The sequence below is a fragment of the Anastrepha obliqua genome, chromosome 1 (genome assembly GCF_027943255.1).
Source record: "Anastrepha obliqua isolate idAnaObli1 chromosome 1, idAnaObli1_1.0, whole genome shotgun sequence".
NCBI classification, from domain to species: Eukaryota; Metazoa; Arthropoda; class Insecta; order Diptera; family Tephritidae; genus Anastrepha; species Anastrepha obliqua.
This window is the reverse complement of record NC_072892.1, coordinates 1,677,787-1,699,287: the sequence shown is the minus strand read 5'-3', so window position 1 is coordinate 1,699,287 and position 21,501 is coordinate 1,677,787. Positions and strand designations below refer to the sequence as shown.

Below are 21,501 nucleotides of genomic sequence, written 5' to 3'. Positions count from 1 at the left end.
TATACATCTCAACCGCGAGAAGGTCGATAGTCACCATTCCCGTTAGCACATGGATTGCGTCATCTGAGACAGTGCGAAAGGTACTGGCTACTCGCAGGGCGCCAAGCCTGTATGTGGCTCGTATGTGATGGAGGTACGATGGCTTTGTGTATGCCCAGATTGGTGCTGCGTACAGAATCACTGAGCTTGTGACTGTTAACAGTAGTCTCCGTATATTTGCGCGAGGGCTGCCAATATTACGCATTAGTCTAGTCAACGCGTTATTTATTCTTACGACATTTTCACTGACTGACTCTAAATGGTATTTGATATATGGCTGCGCCCTTATGTCATGGTCAGCTACCGTAATCACTAACTCTTCACGTACCCGTCGTGTTGTCAGTAATACGACTTCAGTTTTTTGAGCTGCAAGTTCTAACTTCACATTTTTAAGCCATCTTCTAATTCTTACAATTGCATCGTTGCATAACGCTTGTAACACGTCCAGATGCTTGGGGGCCAGCTTGCGGAGTTGAACGCATTTTTTATATATAAGATAACAACAGCGCAGTATTTCTTCGTCCCACCTTTCCGTTTCCTGCCGCTAGTGGCTTGACGAGCAATACTCATTACAGCTTGTATCGTCCACGGTTGAGCGGCCTTTTCTAAAGCCGTATTGGTTTGGGGAAAGCCCTGTTGGCTTCTCTAGAAACTCTTGCATTCTGTTTCATATGATGCGTTCTAGTATTTTGCCGAGTGTATCTAGCATACAGAGTGGACGGTATGACGATGGATGGTCCGGCGGCTTTCCTGGTTTGGGTAGCAGTACCAACCTCTGTTTTTTCCACACTTTTGGGAAAACGCCTTCGTTGAGACATGTGTTGCACAATTTAGCAAAAACCTCGGGTGTTGATTTAATTGCTGCTTTCACAGCTATATTTGGCAAGCCATCTAAGCCCGGAGCTTTGTTATCCGCAATGCGCTGTACTGTGGAAAGCACTTCTTGTGTGGTGACTTCTGGGATGTTAGCCGCCATCACCCATTGTGTCTGTCGTGGATTTGACTCCAGCTGATATGGAAATAATGTGGAAACCACTACTCGCAATAGGGCTGGGCACGTTGGCTGTGGTCCTCTTGGATTCTTGATAGTTCTCATTACAACCTTATATCCCATTCTCCAGGGGTCGACGTTCAGACTGTCGCAAAGCTCTTTAAACCAGCGATTTTTGCAAGCCTATATAGTTTTTTTAAGTGTAGCTTTACAGGTTTTATGTTGTGCTAATAATGCGTCGACGGCTGGTATACGGCTTCAGCTTTCTGCGCACTCGATTGCAGTCTCCTCTTATTTTTGCGATGTGACTATTCCACCAATATACTGCTTTTCTGTGTGGCCTTCCCGATAACCTAGGCATGGTCGCGTCGCAGGCCTTGCTGAGACAGTTACTTATGACCGCCGTCATGCCTACTGCTTTCATTTCCCCAGCGCTATCTAGAGTTAGGCAAGCGTTCCAGCTCATGTTGAAAACTTCGGGATCAAAAGATTGTCTCTTCCATCCTCTTTGCTGTGCTCTTTGAGGGCGAAAATCGCTATTTTCTACACTCATTAGTAGGTATATCGATGGTTATTGCCTTATGATCGCTGTACGTGTAGATGGAGCTTACAGTCCATGTTGCGTTGCGCGCTATAGTACTATGGGCGAAGGCGAGATCCACTATAGGCGAGATCCAATATTAAGCATCCTCTTTCGGTTTGAAAAGTGAATTTACCAGGCACATTAAGCAATTCCAAGTCAAATGGTGCCAGGCTTTCCAAAAGCACTCTGCCACGTCTGCTAGTACGCGTACTTCCCCAGGTAGTAGACCAGGCATTGAAATCGCCGGCTATAAGTACTGGATGCTTGCCTCGTGCCTCAAATGTTAAGGCTGCCAGCATTCGTTCATATTCTTCTGCGGTGAGGCTCGGTGGAGCATAACAACTGAAGAAACAGATGCCTTTCGTCTTAACCCATGGAAAGCCGTGTTTAGCAGTCATCGTTTTGCTCTGCGGCTTAATATTATATGTCCCATTGTCCAAATCGCCGACTTGCTTGAACCAACCGACGTCCAGGAATAACCATCGATGTTTTTGTATTGCTCGGATATAAGTGCAATATCTATTTTGTGCTCTTGCATGGTCTGCTCCAAGAGTTCTTGGGCAGTTTGACAGTGGATGAGATTAAGCTGTAAAACCCTCATTGGATGGCTTCTCGTCGCGCCTTTTTAGCTAAGAGAATCGACCTTTCGTACCCGGCATGAAACCCATCTAATTCGCACACTTTGAACCTCTAACACCTTCTTCGCATCTCCGGCTGGGAGGACAATGAAAGCCGTCTGTGTACCGTTGTACACCGTTCTTAGGCTTCTTACCGCCGCTGTATCTGGACGTTTAATATTGCTTGGGCATGAAGCGCGTCACACAATTCTTCTGCAGTGGTTACCTCATCCAGATCTCTACACTGTACTGTTACAGTGTGAGTTTTAACCGTCACTTTTGCTGCGGTTTTCAAAACATCTTCAATCGCTGTCTGATATTCTGATGTTTTTCCGTACGGTGCCCCTTTAAGCTCTATGATCAATTCCTGTTTAGCTGTTCTACGGATTGCTTTTACATCTTCTCCGAGAGTCTTAAGAGAGTCCGATGTTTTTACCTTACGCAGAATGTGAGCATACGTAGCATTTTCAGACTTGGATATGATTATAGCATCAGGCCTTGTCCTCACCGATTTAGGCGGCTTCTTTTCTTTTCTTGGTTTGACAACCATCCAACCGGCATTTTGGCCTTTAATTGGTGCCTGTACTAGTTTTGTCTGATGAATCGTTGCCGTTGCACACCTTTTTTTTGCCGCAGGCGATAGTGCGTTCACGACCGGGTTGCCAGTTCCTTGCGTGCTAGGACTGTTTCTTGTTCTCGTCCTTTTAACCGATTGTGTAATTATACCGGAACATTCTTTTCTAATATTGTTAACGTCTGAGGTTTTTGACGTATTCTTTTTTGGAGTTGTCTGCTGTTTCCCACACTCTTCCATCGCCATAATAGCTTCGGTGTGCCTTTTTTATTTCGTGATGCACATTGTGACGGCCTTTGTAGTACGCCAGGAGAGAGTCAATAGCTTCTTCTAGACTCATCATTTTTACCTGTAGTGCCTTCTTCTTTTCAGTTGCACATTTTTCTTCTCCAGTGGGTTTTCCGATGCAGCACCCACGCACTGGTGTTTCCATCTCTTTGTTTTTTGCTCCGTTTGAGCCTCTTATATGCCGTGTTGGTGGCGTTATCACGCTGCTTTGGGGCGTTACGTCTTCGGCCTTTATTAGTTCTCTGGCAATGCATTTTACTAACGGCGTGCTGCATAGCTCCGGTTGCACTTGGGGCATCCCTTTCATTTCCTCAGCAGTAACTATTAGAGGATTGCTACGTACCGATTGTGCCTCCTCCGAGGATCTCCGAATAACCGAGCTCCTCCTAAAGGCTTCGATGCCTTCTGTTTGTAGGTTTAAAATGTTTTTCCATGCTGTAAGGGTCCCAACTCACGACCGCTATCTCCGCTAGTATACGTAGCTTCCGTAAGTCCCATGGTTATCTATGAGTTCAGAGAGGCCATGCGAGGGTTGACACTGCCCTTTATGGGGTACAGTGTTCAGAGCCAGACTTCAGACCGGAACTAATGGGGAGTCATCTCAACCCAACCTACGTGTCCACTAAAGGTGGCGACAGGCATTGAACGTATCGTGAGACTTGCCAAGTTTTAGTAGGAAGGAGAGGCAGCGAACCCTTCTGTGAGCCGTTTCAGTTGGATTCGACTCCACTTACTAAGATCACAGAGATTCAATACCCCAGCCCAATCGCAATCTGCTTCAATTCCAGTATGCCATAATCAGGATCTTAATGGAGTCAATCCTGATGACTCGCAAGCCTCTCCACATCATTAAAAGGACAGCCGCTCCTAACATGGAGAACAGACGCTGACCAGGTAGCCGCCCACTGTGGGTCAGTCGCTCCTGGATTTTTCTATTATTCACCATGCGGTGATAGGGACACTTTTTTTTTTGGTTTTTTTCTTTCCTCTTTTCTTTTTTTTTATTGAGGGCGGTGTCGAATCTCCTTTAACACAGAGACTTTATCGAGATAGCATTTTATACACGCGTTCTCTTATGCCGCGCTCTCTGTTTTTGACGCTTAGTGTAGGAGCAGACTCTGAGGGGTTCTGTTCCTCGTGGTACTGAGATAAAGTCTTGGTCAGACCTTGCACCCGCGGACACTACCAGTTGAGCTCCCCTACTCAGGGACTGGTCACCCTGGATTTTAGTCGCCTTTTACGACAAGCATACCTTACTTTGGGCAAATTCTAACCCCTGACCCGCTGGGTTCGCAACTTTGGACTTGGCGTTGTCGTTAAGGAGTATGGTTTGACCATGTCGATCAGGTATTTTCAGTCCAATAGCCTCATTCACGCGGTGTAGCTGGGCAATGTAGAGCTCCTTGTTGACCGTGACTTTCTTTTCGAGCATTTCATAGTGCACCATACCCTCCCAGTCTCACCAAACACACAGCATGATCTTCTTTGGATGAAGATCCAACTTGACTCTCGACTTTGGCGTATTTCCTGGAGCCACCCATTCCTTTCTTTGCTTCATGTTGAAGTACGAGTATAGGCACCATTTCTTATCTTTCTTGACGATTCGGTACAAAAGCGCTGTTTATGACTGCGTGTTGTTCGATGGCGGGCGAGATGCTGAGAAACAATTTCTTTGTTTTTCCATTGAGCTCGTGAGGAACCCAGGTTCTCAATTTTTCCGTAAATCGCATTGAATGAAGGGGATTGAGAATTGACTAGTTTGACGACCGTTCTCCTTCAAAAGTGATTTATACATTCTTCATTGAATTCAGAAGGTCCTCCGTTGCGTGACGAGTCAAAGTTGCCATTTCCGTACTGTGAACTCGTCTATCACGCCTTCGCCATACACGTCACAATGTCCCAGACTGCTTCGACAGCTTTTTGACCTCGATGAAAAGCAACGAAAAGCAGGTGTCGAAAATCTTAATTTTTGCCTGTTGGGTATTCAATTTCTAAGCCTCAAAACTAACAAAAAAAATAAATAACGCAAAAATACAATTAACATAGTTTTGTAGAGCAGAAAGAGTTCCATCGAATGAATACTTACCCTTTGCCAAACAGCAAACAAATCGTTGTAAAATAAAAGAAAATAGAAAATTGCTACGAGCTTTTACTCGTAGTAAAGTCATCGCAGGTTTAATATCTGAGTAGAGGTTTAATTCCAAAATTTAAATAAATATTGTTTGTGCAAAAACGTCATAAACAGAGAATGTACATTAAACATTGCATTAATTAAAGACTTTAAGAGTTAGTCTTTAGGGGATTTTTTTCTTATAATTTTTATATTTATAATATAATTAATATTATACTATTTTTCTCTGATAATTTAAGGTGAGGGTTACTTCTCGTGCAATAATGGCGACGTAGTACGCGACTATCAGATTGTAGCGATGGTTCGGATGAGTTCATTGAAAATAATGTTATAGAGAGTCCATGTTTAAATGCAGAGTGCACAGATTCAGATGCCAAATGCCATTATGGTGCATGCATTCCGGCATCAAAATGATGTAATACAATAAAAGATTGTGCCGACAGTTCGGATGAATGGAAGCGGAATTGCAATAATAACGGGTGAAAACTTAATGTGCAACTAGCCGGAGGTTTATATAATAAATTAATTGATTCATTTGCAGAAATACCAATGACTTATCTTGTGAAAGTGATAAATTTATCGCACAGGAATTATTTTGTGATGGCAAAGCGGATTATGACGACGTCTCTGACGAAACTGAAGCGTATTGCTCGTTGAAAAAATGCAAACCCACACAATCCCCTTGCAGATATGGCGGGTGCATTGATACAAATAAATTTTGTAACGGAGAAATTGATTACATTGATAGGTCGGATGAAAATGAATTTTTCGCTAAATGCCCGCACCACAATTCATCATCAGAAGTCACGGATAAACCATCCACCAGCCCTTGCCACATTCTAGATGATCCAAATCTCGAAATATATAATGAAAACGAACAAGTTTATTCAAAACCCGGTTACTTTGACAGTGAAACTCGAATCATTTTAACATGCAAAAATAATTACACAATAGCAGCCAATACACCGAAAGTGGTGCGCATTTGCGGTCAACAGGGTTGGAATGATGTGATACCGAAGTGTTTTAGTGAGTATCGGCAAAGAATGTACAAGTAAGATAAGTATGCAACTGAAGTTAAAACAAAATTTAGAAGAAATTCGTGTTTTGCGCGGTGAAAAACAAAATTTTTTTCAGGCTAATGAACATTGACTGGAATTTTATAGATTAATCAAATTTTAAGTATCTATACGAGGTCTGTTACAAAAGTATCCGACTTTGTTTTTTATTTCTAACACCTGACAAATTTGAATTACGCGCGCTTGCATAAGCAGACCTGTAACGTTCCTGCACATGTGTGAATTTTTTCCCGTCTGTCGCTAGCGTCAGTTGCTGTCAAGCAGTGTGAACGGAGCATGGTATTTAGTGCTCCCCCTTTTGCCCCGATTTTAATCCGTTTTTCGCAGAAATTAGAAGATGCAACGCCTTTACAAGCCACTCCGCTGGATGGTGGCCACGCTGAACCCTTGGAACAACATTTTTTGAGTCTTTAGAAGTTTTTGCGTTTTTAGTCTTTTGATTATTAAAAACTTCTTCAACAGTGTCAACCAAGAATCTGCACGCATCTGTCGAGTCCAATTTTCTTTAAACGCTTTGACAAAATACCACCAGTTGAGCCACGGAAGGCTTTCATGTGGAAATCATCTCTAATTAGTCTTGACATGGACCTCGCTCGCGAAATATTTCTGGAAGTCTATCTTCGGTATAGCCATCAGAGCCGTGTTCAATTTTTCTATTACTTCCTTTCAGCTGTTAAAAGGTTTCCCTCGATTAAAGAGAAAATAACCGCAGGGAGCCATATAAGTAGAATTCGATGGCTGTTTAATGGTATTCGCTTCGTTTCTGGTGCAAAATCGATGAGTTGTATTCCCAAATCGGTTTTTTTTGATGGCGAATTGTTTCACGTAAACTCCCATAACGCCCTTAAATAGTCTTTATTAACTGTGTGAAGTTCTGGCAAAAATTTCCAGTGCCGCTTTACAGCAGACAAAGCAATTGCGACAAAAGCGGCGAGAACGACAGCTCTCGTGTGAGTTTTCAGCGATATTTTCGTATATCTTTGGCGATACCAGATAACAATTCATGGTATTACAGGTAGACTGAAAACTATTTAAAACAAAAATTACAGAATGTGGATTTTAATGAAATGCATTGTTTTTATTCAATATAATCTCCCTCAACTTGAATATAATATATTTATTCCATCCATTCTCCAATAATATTACATCATCTCTGTAATCAGTTTCCGGAAGATTTCGAAAATACTGCTCCCCTGATTTTGTTCGATTGAATGTGAAAACAACTGTTCGATACTCAATTCTTCATGAATAATATTTTTTCTCAAATTCAAGATGGGGTATTAAAATGGCGTCTAATTTTGGTTACTCTACCGATTAATAGGTGTCGCTTTCGATACTTTTCAAACAAACTGTAACCTCGAAATGAGGTAAAATTTGCGGCAAGTAAGTTGGCGCTACTTCTTTATTTAATCAAAAAATTATGGCAGGTTGCGAGCCTTATGTAAAAGCATATGTACGTATGGAAAGGGTCTTTCAAAAGTGACGTTTAGATGTCGGTAGTGAATAATTCCTATACGTTGCCTATTGTGTATGTCATCTTCGACACTTGGCGAGCGCACAGATATAGAATTTTGCACGATAGAACAATGCGAATTTTCATCTGTAAGTTGCGTGAAGAAAAACAGGTGCAAAAAAAAAAAAAAATAATAATAATAATTGGCGCATACACTTCTCTCAGAACAACACATCGCAAAATTTGTCGATGATTGAAAAAGGACTGGCAGACCATAAACTGTGTGTTCTGTAGAAAATATTATTATTATTATTATTAAACTTGTATAATAACAAGTTATACAAATATAAGAAGGCAGCAGCACTAGCAGCATGGGCCATCGGCTGTCAGATAACAAAAAATGTAAATGTACTTTAAATAAGGTCTAACGTTAAGTAATTATCATATTTAAATGCTTATAACTAAATAAAATAAACAAAGGTAAATGTTAGATCCGTCTTAGCAAGTCGTTGGCTTTTAGAAATTTGTAGACAGTCAGTATATTACTTGCAGATGGCTCTTTAAGAAAATCCAGTGCAGGAGAGGATTCAAAGAATTGTTGTCTGGAGGTGTGGAGATTTCGACAAGATTGTAGGATGTGATCTAAGGTTGCGGTTTCGTCACAAAAGGGGCAATCGGCTGGCAGCGTACGTTGGAGGAGGTGTGCATGTGTGAGAATAGTGTGGCCCAGGCGTAGGCGCGAGTACGGTTTGAGAACTTTTAATGGCAGGTCGGAAGGAAGTGATATCTTTGATCTAGATGGATTTAAGAAAGCGTAGTGGTGTTGGTAGTTTTTCCAGTTATCTAACAGATAAATGCGCCGTTGTTTTGTAATCTGTAGGAGGATGTCACTTTTAGAGTAGCATTTATGAAGCATTGACGGTAGATTAGATGTCCTGGAACCCACATTGGCTTAATTTTTTTTGGATAGCTTATGAGAATATTTCTAATGGTATTTATATGAGTTTGATCATGTGTTGGACAACCGATGGCATTGATGCATGATTGACTGTCTGTGCATATAATTATTTTGTTTTTAATTTGTTTGGCATAAATGGAGGCCTCTAACAATGCCGCTGTTTCTGCTGTAAAAGCAGAGCATATTGGGTGCAAAAAACCATGTTTTATCGTGTCCCCGCTTTCCTTTGAGACGGCAAAAGATGTTGAGGTTTGGGTTTTTGATCCATCTGTAAATATAAAATTCCATCCCTGTTTGGAGTACTTTTCTTTTTCGGATGTAAGCAGTGCTTTGTAAATTTCCTTCGCTGTATGTTCTTTTGGTCGCTGCAGAGTGTTAATAGCAAATGGAATATTGCGTATCGTCCATGGATGTTGCGTTTCAGCTGTGCGTTAGCGAATGGTACCCGGCAGTTCAAGTCTTCTTTGCAAGCTCAAACATTTGGCTACAACCGACGTAATTTTAGGATGCCTCTTTCTTAAAGATGCGTTTCTGAAATCTTTAATAAGATTGACATTGTAGGTGAAAAGTAGTTTTGGCAAAAGTTTATGAATACTATATTCGATCCGATCTGGAATCTTTGGCAAACCTGTTTCCGCAAACAAGTTTCGAAGTGGTGTAGTTGGGAACGCTCTAATGCTTCTGCGTATCGCAGAGTGATAAGGCGATGATATTTGGCTAATTAAACGTTTATCTGCGTTTCCGTATATAGGAAGGCCGTAATCGATTTTTGATAGGATGAGTGCTCTGCATGCATGAATAAGTGAAGACGGATGTACAAAAGATTTCTTAGAAGATAGGTATTTAATTATATTTAACCGTGTCATAATACAATCTTTTATGTATTTACAATGTTTTTTAAACTTATACTTAGAGTCTATAATTACACCTAGAATTTTTATTTCTTTTACTGGCATTATGGAATGGCCAAAAAATTGTGTAGGCAACCCAGAGCAACTAGATTTTTTGCAAATGTGCAAAGTTTTAGATTTTTCATTATGTCTCGGAGAATGCTTTCGAAAATACGCGAGACTGAAAGAAGATTAGCACTTTTCGTGAAAAAGAAAACATCGTCGGCGTAGAGCTTACATTCTATACTGGGATAGTTCGCTGACAGCTTGGCAATTTCATCGAACGCTATTATAAAAAGAAGCGCGGAGAGTGGAGACCCTTGTGGCGTTCCATTCTCTAGATTTACAATAGTTGAGGCAAAACCAATTATTATCACTCTGCATTTTCTGTTAGTGAGAAAGCTTTTAACAAAGTTTATAATTTTGGAACCAACGTTCAACTTAGTTAATTGTTTCAAAATGATATGCAATCCAATTCGGTCGAAAGCCTTCTCCAAATCGATTGCGAGAAGTGAAACATGGTTTCTTGACGAGAGTGCGTTTGTGGCGACATAGTCAAGGTGCAAAAGAGCATCAATTGTGCCACTGCCTTTTTGAAGTGAAAACTTCTTTAGAATCGTTGGGAGTGATTTGAGAAAAAGTGAAACGAATAAAGCGACACTCTTGGCTATGAATATTACATATACACGTAGCGATGAACTAAATAACTTTTAGGCCAGCGCTGACAGCATGGCGCGATAGCCGAGCGGCTAGCAATGTGAGCTTCCGATCCAAAATTCTTGGTTCGAATCACAAGAAAAAAAATTTTTTATACAGTTATTTTATTTTATTTTATGATATGTTTATGAGGAGCTTTTTGAAGTGAACACTTCTTTAGAATCGTTGGGAGTGATTTGAGAAAAAGTGAAACGAAAAAAGCGACACTCTTGGCTACGAAGCGTTATATTATATGTTGATATAAACGTAGCGACGAACTAAATAACTTTTAGGCCAGCGCCGACAGCATGGCGCGGTAGCCGAGCAACTAGCAATGTGAGATTCCGATCCAAAATCCTTGGTTCGAATCACAAGAAAAAATTTTTTTTTATACAGTTATTTTATATTATTTTATGATATGTTTATGAGGAGCTTTTTTTCATGGCAGAAATACACTCGGTGTTTTGCCATTGCCTGCTGAGGGGTGAGCGCTATTAGAAAAATAGTTTTCCTTAATTTTGGTGTTTTCACCGAGATTCGAACTGACGTTCTCTCTGTGAATTCTGAATAGTAGTCACGCACCAACCCATTCGGCTACGGCGTTTGTTTAATTTTACTGATGCAAAAATGAGGGAAAATATTTGAATAAAGCTTGCTTACTGTTTACACATTTTCCAAAGGTGACGGAGAACCAAAAAAAAAGTCGATTTTCAAACAAATACGAGTGCATATGTGTAATAGTGTTAGAGTTTCGGTCACGCCCCAGCAAAACCTGCGTGCATATGTGTTTGTAACATTCAAAAAAATGTAATTGTGTTAGAGTTTCGCTCACGCAGGTTTTGCTGGGGACGCTCATAATAGCAACCGCGTGTGTATTTTTATATTCGTAAATATTTTCATTTTTAAATATTTACCGCAATTATGCCAAAAAATAATGCAGAAAAGTGTCGTGAATATCGACAGAAAAAAAATCAATAAATAGCATCACGGAATTCATTCACGAAAATTTAATAAAGTATACACCAGAAGTATCGCGGATACTTAGAAAAGATTACGATAAAGTTCCAATGATTTTAAGTGGCGATTTTAACGTAAATTTCGCATTGGACACAGCGGTTCCTTCAATTGACTTTCTCAATACAACATTCAATTTAAAAATGTGTAACAATCGCACTGAGGCGGCCGCCGTGGCCGAATGGGTTGGTGCGTGATTACCATTCGGAATTCACAGAGAGGTCGTTGGTTCGAATCTCGGTGAACGCAAAAATTAATAAAAACATTTTTCTAATAGCGGTCGCCCCTCGGCAGGCAATGGCAAACCTCCGAGTGTATTTCTGCCGTGAAAAAGCTCCTCATAAAAATATCTGCCGTTCGGAGTCGGCTTGAAACTGTAGGTCCCTCCATTTGTGGAACAACATCAACACGCACACCACAAATAGGAGGAGGAGCAATATTATAATGAACCTATAATTATCCCGCCCCTAATGCTGCTTTCGTCTCATTCTCTCTCAGTTTGCTTTACGGAAGGTTTCACTTCTATCGCGTCTAACCGTTAGACTGGTATTTTTTTATATGTTACCTGGTTAGAACTAATAACTTTGTTGTTCTTAATATACCACATCAACCTATTTGCAACCAGTTTTTCCATTAGTTTACCCAGGCATGATAACAGAGAGATGGGCCTATAGCTTTCAATAGAAGTTCGAGATTTATTGGTTTATTCAAAATTGGTACGATATAGGAAGTTTTCCACGCTTGAGGGTAAAAGCCGTAATTTAGGATTTGGTTATACAAATTAGTTAGTCTGCATTTCATGCAACTCGGTAAATTTTGAATCATAGGATAAGAAATTCGATCAAGCCCAGGAGTTTTACGTTTCACGGTAGAGAGCGCGAACTCCAATTCTTTAATAGTGATTTTCGATTCGATTGTCCTGGCAGCAGGTGATAAATTGTTTATAATGTTTGCTTGGTCGTTTAGACAGTTGTATTTTGCCGAGCAAAAGTTGATTGAAAAGCTGGCGTCGTTTGAGTTAGAAGCGTAGAAGGAGGCAAAATAATTGGCTATTTCGAGTGGAGAACTGATAACGCCATTTGTGGAGTTAATGTGGGCGAAAGTAGTTTGCTTATCTGAACCAGTGAGCATTTTAATATCATGCCATATTTTTCGAGGCTTAGTGTTAGGATTTATGCTAGCCGTTAACTCTTCGAACTTCTTACGCTTGGCATTTTCGGCGACGCGTTTAAAAAGAGCATTTGCCTTTTTGTAGCTTACCAAGTTTGAAATAGTGCGAAAGCGTTTGTATTCGTGCCATTTATTCTGTTTATTTTCACGAAGTTGGGATAATTGAGAGTTACACCAAGGAATCCTTTTCTTACTACTTTTTGGTGAAGTTTGTGGTATAGCGTGATGTGCTGCTGTTCGAATAATTTTTGAAATATTGGCTGCCTCTTGGTTGACGTTGCTGGAAGCACGTAAAGTTTCACACAAATTAATACATTTAGTGCTAAATTTCGCCCAATCGGCTGATTCTAGAATAAACTTAGCGTTTGGCTTAAATGTGGGTTGGGTTTGGGCATTTAGTTGGATGGTGATCGGATAATGATCGCTACCGTGAAGAGAGTTAGAGACTTGCCATGAGCATAGTGGTGCAATCGAAGCAGAACACAAAGTTAGATCGACAGTAGTAAAGGAATCCCGGGTGGAGAAGTGTGTTGCAGACCCGTCATTTAGACATATAAGGTTTGAGGACATTAAAACATCTTCGATACATTCGCCTCTTGAGTTGGTATACGCGGAACCCCAATCAGAAGGAAGTTGTTTTATGATTCCTAAGATATCACTCGAAACAATGCGTTGTGTAGGGTGGATATATATGCCGACAATACCAATTTTTTTAGGCAAGTCAACTTCTAGCGTGTGTGTGGAATATTGCGTCTTATTAGTATCGCCGTGCCTTGTTTATTTGTATTAATACTGGGCAAATTGTGAAAGTAACCAATATATTTCCTTGGTGTATGTGGTGCGTAATTGTGAGGAAGGTGAGTTTCGCTTAAGAGAATAATTGCAGGTGAGTAAGAATTGATGAGGATTTCAAGGTGAATATAGTTGTTGAAATAGCCATTGATATTACATTGTATAATTGAGAACATAAGGATGGAAAGAAAGGAAAGTGATCTAAGTAGAGAGAGAGAGATTAAGCTAGACTTGACTACGTATCAAAGTTCTGCGAGGCAGAGCTGAGCGTGTCGTCTGAGAAGGTTAATCGGAGCTGACGCGTGGTGAAATGTCATTTGTCTTAGTGAGAACTGAGACAGTAGACATTTCGTCATCACAATCTGAGGTGAGCTGTGTCTGAGAAACGGAATCATAGTTGTTAGTATAAATTGGTTTAGTACTCGTATTAAGAATGTTGAAAACTGTTGAATTTATATTGTTCGAATTTGGAAATGAATACAAAGAGGGATTATCGCTCTTTGTACTTGTTTTTGGGATAGAGTCAGCTGAGAAGTTGGTTTTTAGAGGAGGGTGTGTTAAGGGAATGAAAGAGGTAGTAGAAACTATAGAAGTAGAAGAATGGGATGATATTGAATTTTGTGTTGCTATCGATTCTTTAGGTGTTTGTATAATTGAATTTTTGGTTGAGGGAGCTGTGATTGCGGTTATTTGAGAATATGTGGGATAGGAGGAATTAGTGGAGGCGGTGGCAAAGCGAAGACTGGGTTGTTGTCGAATTATTGGTAGTTGTCAATTCTTTGCTCTGTATGATTGTGCTTTTTGCAGAAGAAGAAGTGTTAGCGATGATTTGAGAGAATGTTGAGGCGGAGGGTTTAGAGGTGGTGGAGGCATTATATTTTTTTGCTGCTTCGCGCATACTGCATTTATTTATTGTTTTAATTTTTAGTATTTCTTTAGCTTGTAGAGCTTTGGGCAGTTGCTTGCGAATGATGGGTGGTCGCCAGCGCAGTTTGCGCACATTGTTCTAGAACATTCGGACCCTACGTGTGGTGGTAGGCAGGTGGAAAAATTTTTGGAGTATTTTAAAGTATGACCAAGTAATTGGCATGACTTACATCGCATTGGGTTTGGATAATATGGACGAACAGAAACTTTTCTCCAGGCGACGTCGATTTTTTCTGGCAGAGAGTAGCTGTCGAATGATAGAAGTATTGCGCCAGTTGGAATTAGAGTGTCTTGTGACTTCTTTTGGAATTTGTATGCAGCGATTACGCCATGCATTTTTAAGCCATCAACGATTTCTGAATCGGTTAGGTTGTTTAAGAAAGGGGCAAATATGGTGCCTTTCACACAGTTTAAATTTGTTTGATAAGTTACATGAATTAAACATATACCGGGAAGAAGTTTTGAAGACATGAATTTCTCTGCGATTTTTTTATTCTTAGTAAGCACTAAGAGGCTTCCATCACGCAACTCAGAAATGGAAATTATGTCCTTGCTGATAGCTAATATAGCTTTGTGAACTGCAAAGCAGGACTAATTGGATATTGGTTTTGTTTCTTCACTTGATTTTATCACAATAAATTTAGGATCTAACAGTCATCGACTGATACTCGACGTGTACGGTTGTGTCTAAAGTGCTCTGAGTGATTTTCTTGCGTTCGCCTTGTGTTATTTTCGTGCAATTAGCAGTGTGCAAAAACCCTTTCTCTTCTAAGGTACTAGTCAAATACTCCGTATAGAGAACAAACGATTGCTTAAGATATGCCCCCTGGGGGACCGCCTCTTGGGGATAACAGGTTCGCCCTGTTATCCACAAGTCCTAAAGCGAAAAGAAAAAAACCTAGTTTAGTTAATAACTTTCCAACCCTCCCCTCAATTAAAAAAGAAAACCCGAAATATTTAGTCGCCAGTGTAGTTAATTCAGAAAAGCCATTAAGTAAGTATTCATGTTTCGCTGTGCATAAAGCTCTCAAAAACATAAGTTCTGAAATTATAAATATTTCTGAATTAAGAGATGGAAAACTATTGCTTTTTGTTAAAAATGACCACATTGCCCAAAAGTTTTTAGCTACCAACACCTTGTTCGGAATTTGCGACGTAAAAATTGAGCTTCATAACAACCTGAACTACACAAAAGGTACAATTTTCGCACCGTGTCTCAATGATATTCCAGACAACGAAATTGTTTAAAATTTAAGTGAACAGGGTGTCGTCTCAATTTTCTAATTCCCCAAATTTATTAACAACCAAGCAGTCCCAAGCGGAGTTGTGCTTCTTACGTTTGATTGTTATCATTTGCCAGAGAAAATCGATGTTTCGTGGTACGCCACCAAGGTAAGACCATATTACCCAAATCCGATGAGATGCAAAAGTTGTCAACTTCTCGGTCATACGACACAATATGATTTCTTCTCTTCTCTCCCACCTTACATCTCCAGCATTAACCTCTTCCCTTTTCCCATCAGCTCCCATAATTGATCCCTCTCAAATGATAGAATAAGTGATGCAGATTTTGCAATGGAATATGAACGGTCTTCTCAACAATTACCCAGACTTAAATATGAATATTCTCCCGAAATTATTTGCATACAGGAAACACATCTTCCACACAATAAAAAGCTCCATGCACCTAACAAATATGATAGTTACTTCCACAATAATTCTCAAAATACATATTGTGAACAAGGAATTTCTGTTTTCATAAAAAAGTCACGTAATCACAAGCAAGTTCCGATTAGTTCACAATTATCTGCAATAGCAATCGAAATGGATGTTGGATACAAAATCACTATAATTAACTTTTATATTCCACCTCACCAAGCCTTTAGCGTTAGTGATCTTTCAAAGATAATTAGCTGCTTTACTACCCCAATTATCATTGTAGGCGATTTTAATGCATGGAGTCCGATTTGGGGCTCCAATTCTGCGAATAAAAGAGGCGAAATAATCGAAGATCTCATATTAACACACGACCTTGTTGTCCTTAATGATGGTCAACCCACTCACTTCTCTACACACGGAACATTCACCCATCCCGACATTGTCCTCGCTTCCACGACAATAGCTCCTAAACTCTCCTCCCATACAATTGACGACCTACACAATAGCGATCACTTCCCCATCATTACATCCCTTTCCTTCCCCAAATTTTATAGCATAAAGCCTAGCGTAAAGTTTCTGACAGAAAAGGCAGACTGGCCAAAGCTCTGCACCATCATTGTGTGATAGTAAACCAGCTCGCCAAAATATAAATGCCGAAACATCTACAATAAAAACAATTATCCGTTCTGCTGCACACCGCTCTATCCCTCAAACTAACCCAAAAGTATTCTCAGCCAAACTGCCTTATTGGTCGAACCTACTCACCATCCTTAGAAATAGCAAGAAGCGCTTATGGACAAAATTTAAACACAACAGGTCCAACACTAATCTAGTAGACTATAAAAAAGCCAACGCCGCATTTAGAAAGGAATCGAAGTCTGCCAAAAGACACTCATTGGAAAAGATAACGGAGAGTATTAATCCATCCTCGAATCCCAAAAAAATATGGTCGGAGATTAAAATCCTAACGGGTTATACTCGACGCTCCGATATCTCTCACATTCACACAGACCAAGGACCTACATCGAAACCACACATCCGTACTGAGCTTGGACTTCGAAAAAGCATTTGATAGAATAGGAGTACATATAGTTCTTGATGAGCTAAAATGTTGGAAGATTGGTACCAAAATATACAACATTGTTAAATCTTTTTTAACAAATCGGAAGTTTGCTGTTTACACAAATAAGCACAAATCTCAAATATACAACCTTGATAATGGTATACCTCAAGGCTCACCCCTTTCTGTAACTCTCTTCACAATAGCCTTCAACAAAGTGAGCTCCATAATCTCTTCTAATCCACTTGTTGACCACTTCATATACGCAGATGATGTTTTAGTTTTCACTAAAATAAAAGACCTGAATAAAGTCAAAAATGTATTCGTAAAAATTTTAAGTGATATCAACGTATGGTCTGAAAGTTCTGGTGCCAATATTTCAGCAAATAAATGCTCCACATTCCATATATGTCGTAAACATAATTGCTCCTTTCCCTACATATCCTTTTCTAACATTCAAATTCCCCATTGTAACACTTTAAAAATATTAGGTCTTATATTTGATAAAAATCTAACATACAAAGAACACTGTAAATCGGTCAGATTAAGCTTATTCTCTAGATTAAATATTATAAAATTTTTATCTTCTAAACATTGTTTGTGTCATACGAATTCACTTGTAAATATTACAAAAGCCCTTTTGTTATCAAAAATCGATTATGGACTGCCGATATATGGACACTGCGGCAAGACCCACATCAAACTACTCCATTCTCCGTACCACATCGCAGCTAAAAGAAGTATTCGAGCTTTCCCAACCTCGCCAACAAAAGTAGTACTTGCAGAGGCCGGATTGCCTGATATTTCCTCCAGAATTGCACGTAATACTATGATGTTAATTCCTAAGTTGTTTCACGCCCGAAACGACTTATTGCTTACACAAGTTAAGACCGTCATTGAGAAACCAATCACAACGAACAAACCTTCCACCATAATGCGTTGCTTAATCCTATCGAAACGGCTCCATATCATATCAACTCCGTCATTGGTTGAAACAGCAATATTTCCGACTTGCTGCTCGCTTACACCATCACTTATTAATGTTTCACAAAAACAAACCAAAGATTCTACCAGCAATAGTGAATACCAACAGTTACACAATGCAGCCCTTGAGCCTTACAAACGTGATTGGGACATAATATATACGGACGGATCGAAATCCGGCACCAGTACTACGTTTGCCGTGACAAATAAGTTTGGTGCCACCATTGCTGTATACTCCTTGCCCTCGTACTGCTCGGTATTTACAGCCGAAGCCGCTGCTTTACTTGAAGCAGTACTTTTTGCCTCTCGCTATGGAAGGAAAACTGTAATTTGTACCGATAGTAAATCCGCCATCGAAGCTGTTTTCAACCAATTAAACGATACACCAATGATCATGAAAATTCGCAACGTTCTATTTCAGTACACCAATCAAATTAAGATAATGTGGGTGCCCGCCCACGTAGGTATGCATGGTAATGAAATGGCGGATAAAAGAGCAAAAGAAGCCAATAGAGAACCTCTGCATATGGCTGACTATCTTACCGAAAAAGATATACGCAAACTTGTAAATAAGCATCTAAGAGAAACGTTTTCAAGTGATTGGCGCAGTTTTAGCCAGTACTACAAAGACCATAATCCCACTGGCGAAAAACCTACCTACCCCACAAGCTCAACAAGTAGGAAGATAACCGTATTCGCGCGTCTCAGGATTGGTCATACACTCGTAACTCACGTTCATCTCTTGAATGGCATCTCCCGACTAAACTGCGTTCACTGTGGATCTCCTGATTTCAACGTGACTCACCTCCTCGTTTACTGCCCAAATTTACAACCAATCAGATCATCGATATTTGATAACAACAAACCATCGGATTATCTTGCACAAACAGTAGACCGTCATATAGAGCTGATTGCAAAATTTGTTACACTTTGTAAACTTAATATAGTATAACTCCATAATTTTTTTTTCTAACAATAAAAAACAAATGTATACTTAACAAAACTTAGTTTTAAGAGCCTGGACTTAATATGCCCAGCAGTTATAATGTCCGTATCTAAATATTTTTATTTGCCAGAAATGTTAATATTTTCTTCTTTAATTATAAATTCTCTTAACTCATATTAAACGATCACTACATAGTCATAATAAATATAAATTAATTTTTACTTAGCCGAAGGCCCTGGCAGCCAGTGCTTTAGTACTTAAGTGGAACAATTATTTATAATTGTTTTTCTTTTAAATAAATAAATAAATAAAAAAAAAATTTAGGATCGTCTGTTTTCGCAAAAACAATTGGAGGTAGTTCGGGGTATGATTCTCGCGTTTTGTGGGGTTTTTTAGGCTTGCTATGAACACCAGGGGAAAGTAGGGCGAACCTATTTTCCCTATGTGGGGATGCCCCAAGGGGCATTGTTTCACACCTATATAATAACACTAAACCCTCGGAGATCACTCGCGTAAGCAACTGTACACGGGCAATTTAAGTTAATTTATTAATGTGTTTACGTAGGTAAACGAACATGAATGCAAAGAGAGTACAACTATTACACTGCTGTACAAAATATTGCTGCTGTACCGCTGAACAAATTTCAACTACCTGCGACATCTCAAGGTTCTCAACCCTCGATGTCTTGAAGTTCGACGGTTTGGCAGATTTTACCTGGAGGCGTGCGCTTGCTGGACATTAATATTATGTACTTTTTCACATAGGTATAATTAAGAGGCACTTTCTGAATAAAAATATTGCAGTAAAACTTAAAAGAATCTAAATTCAATCGAAATCACAAAATCGAAATTTTTTTCTTCACTCATCTTATAGTAAATCATTTCAAGAATGTTGTGTCAAAATTTTAAGTGGATCGGAGCAGAACTCTCAAAGTTATAGCCTTTGTAGGCACTCTACCTCGAATGCGGAGCATCGATAATTTTTCAGAGTCATCTTTTCAAACGCGTTTTTCCCGAAACGACTTCTTAAAAGTCGGTGCCAATCACAACTCCGAAACTATTCAACCGATTCTTTTCAAATTTGGCACACGTTTTCTAAATCAAAAATACCTATAAAAATATAACATGCAACTGATTTTATTAAAGTATCTTAAGCCATATTTCTGTAAAAAATTAAAAAAAAAGTGTTTTTTTTTTTAGCGCTAAACCCTACCACCCCCTTAAATAAAAATCTTGGGTAAAAACGCTACAAATTTATTCCTCAACCTAATAATTTTTCACATTTCATTGTTAAGTGCCTTTTTTTTGCATACCAAACTAAATTGTTTGATATTTTATTTTAAAATAACATCTAGACACGTCTTTTGAACGACACTTTATAAGGCAAGGAGGCTTTCCTAACTGGTTAAGAAGATGATGAGATCTACAGTTTTTCTCAAGTCTTACCTTCTTATAACACCCTTAAATAAATTTAAATTTTTATATACAAACACATAAACATATAAATATATTTTATAACTCACTCCTTTTCTCCCTCTCTCTCTTCTTCTCTCTTTCTGCTTAAATTAGCCAAACCATTTACTTTGAGTAAAAACATCAGACCAATATGTGTTCCGTGGGATTTTGCTTATAGTAGAGGTTTTGTGAATAAGTGGCCAGTAATAAGAGAAGATGTTGGTGTTATAAAATTTAGCGAAACCAGGGTAAACATTCTCTCCCAATGCAATGCCACTTTGACAGACGACCAATTTTGTGTACGCCCAACCCTTAGGCGGGGGCAGCTTTGTCAAGGTGACAGTGGTGCCTGAGTAATTACTAAATATAGGGGTAAACACTATTTAGTTGGCGTTATCAGTTTTAAGCCCAATCTTTCTTTCACCTGCACAATAGAATCCGTGGTTGCCGTTAGTTTCACGAAGATAAAAAAAAATGTTTGAATGGGTGATTGATAGCGAAAAGGGGGAAAAAGTCTATGTATATTAATACTTTTCAAAATATAAGAATTTCTAATGAGAGTAATTGAAAATCATGATGTTAAGTAATTATTATACTATAGATTGTAACTGGAAAATGTTACTACATGTGTGTTTATTAGACTGGCCGCAGCTTGTATGAAGAAAAATAAAAATTGCAAATCCAAAAGTTTTCGGGTCGTAAAACATGAGGTTAGATGCAATAAAGAACGGTATATTTTTTCAGCCCGATCCGATGATGTCTAACCGTGCCCATTTGATCCCAAAGTATGGAAAATTTGAAAAAATCACAATTTTTACTAATTTTTTTTCGTTTCTAATTTTTTTGTTCGAATCTTATATTTATTGATGTGATGCGATTTTAATTAATGATCTTGATTACTTTATTGCGGTATGGCCCAATTTATATCCCGAAAGCCACCTGACAAAAGACGCTTTCAGCACACATAACTGATTAGTGATACGTGGAAAATATGTCACCGTCAGTTGAGTAATAGAAATTGTGTTTTATGAACGGTGTGTTGAGCCAGCTGCTAAATGAAATAATTATTTTTAAATTTTATGCAAAGGTACTTTTTAAATAATTTTTCACACTTCACTATAATAATAAAAATAAAAATTTGTTTCATAATCAACACTTTAGTGATCACTTAACAATTCATCAACTGTTGTGTACGCTG

The 21,501-nt window shown here is 39.1% G+C and overlaps 1 pseudogene; it reads left to right on the top strand.

The window, feature by feature from the left end:
- Positions 1–2,338: 2,338 nt before the first annotated feature.
- On the top strand, positions 2,339–20,785 carry LOC129235391 (uncharacterized; annotated as a pseudogene).
- The last annotated feature ends 716 nt before the right edge of the window (positions 20,786–21,501 follow it).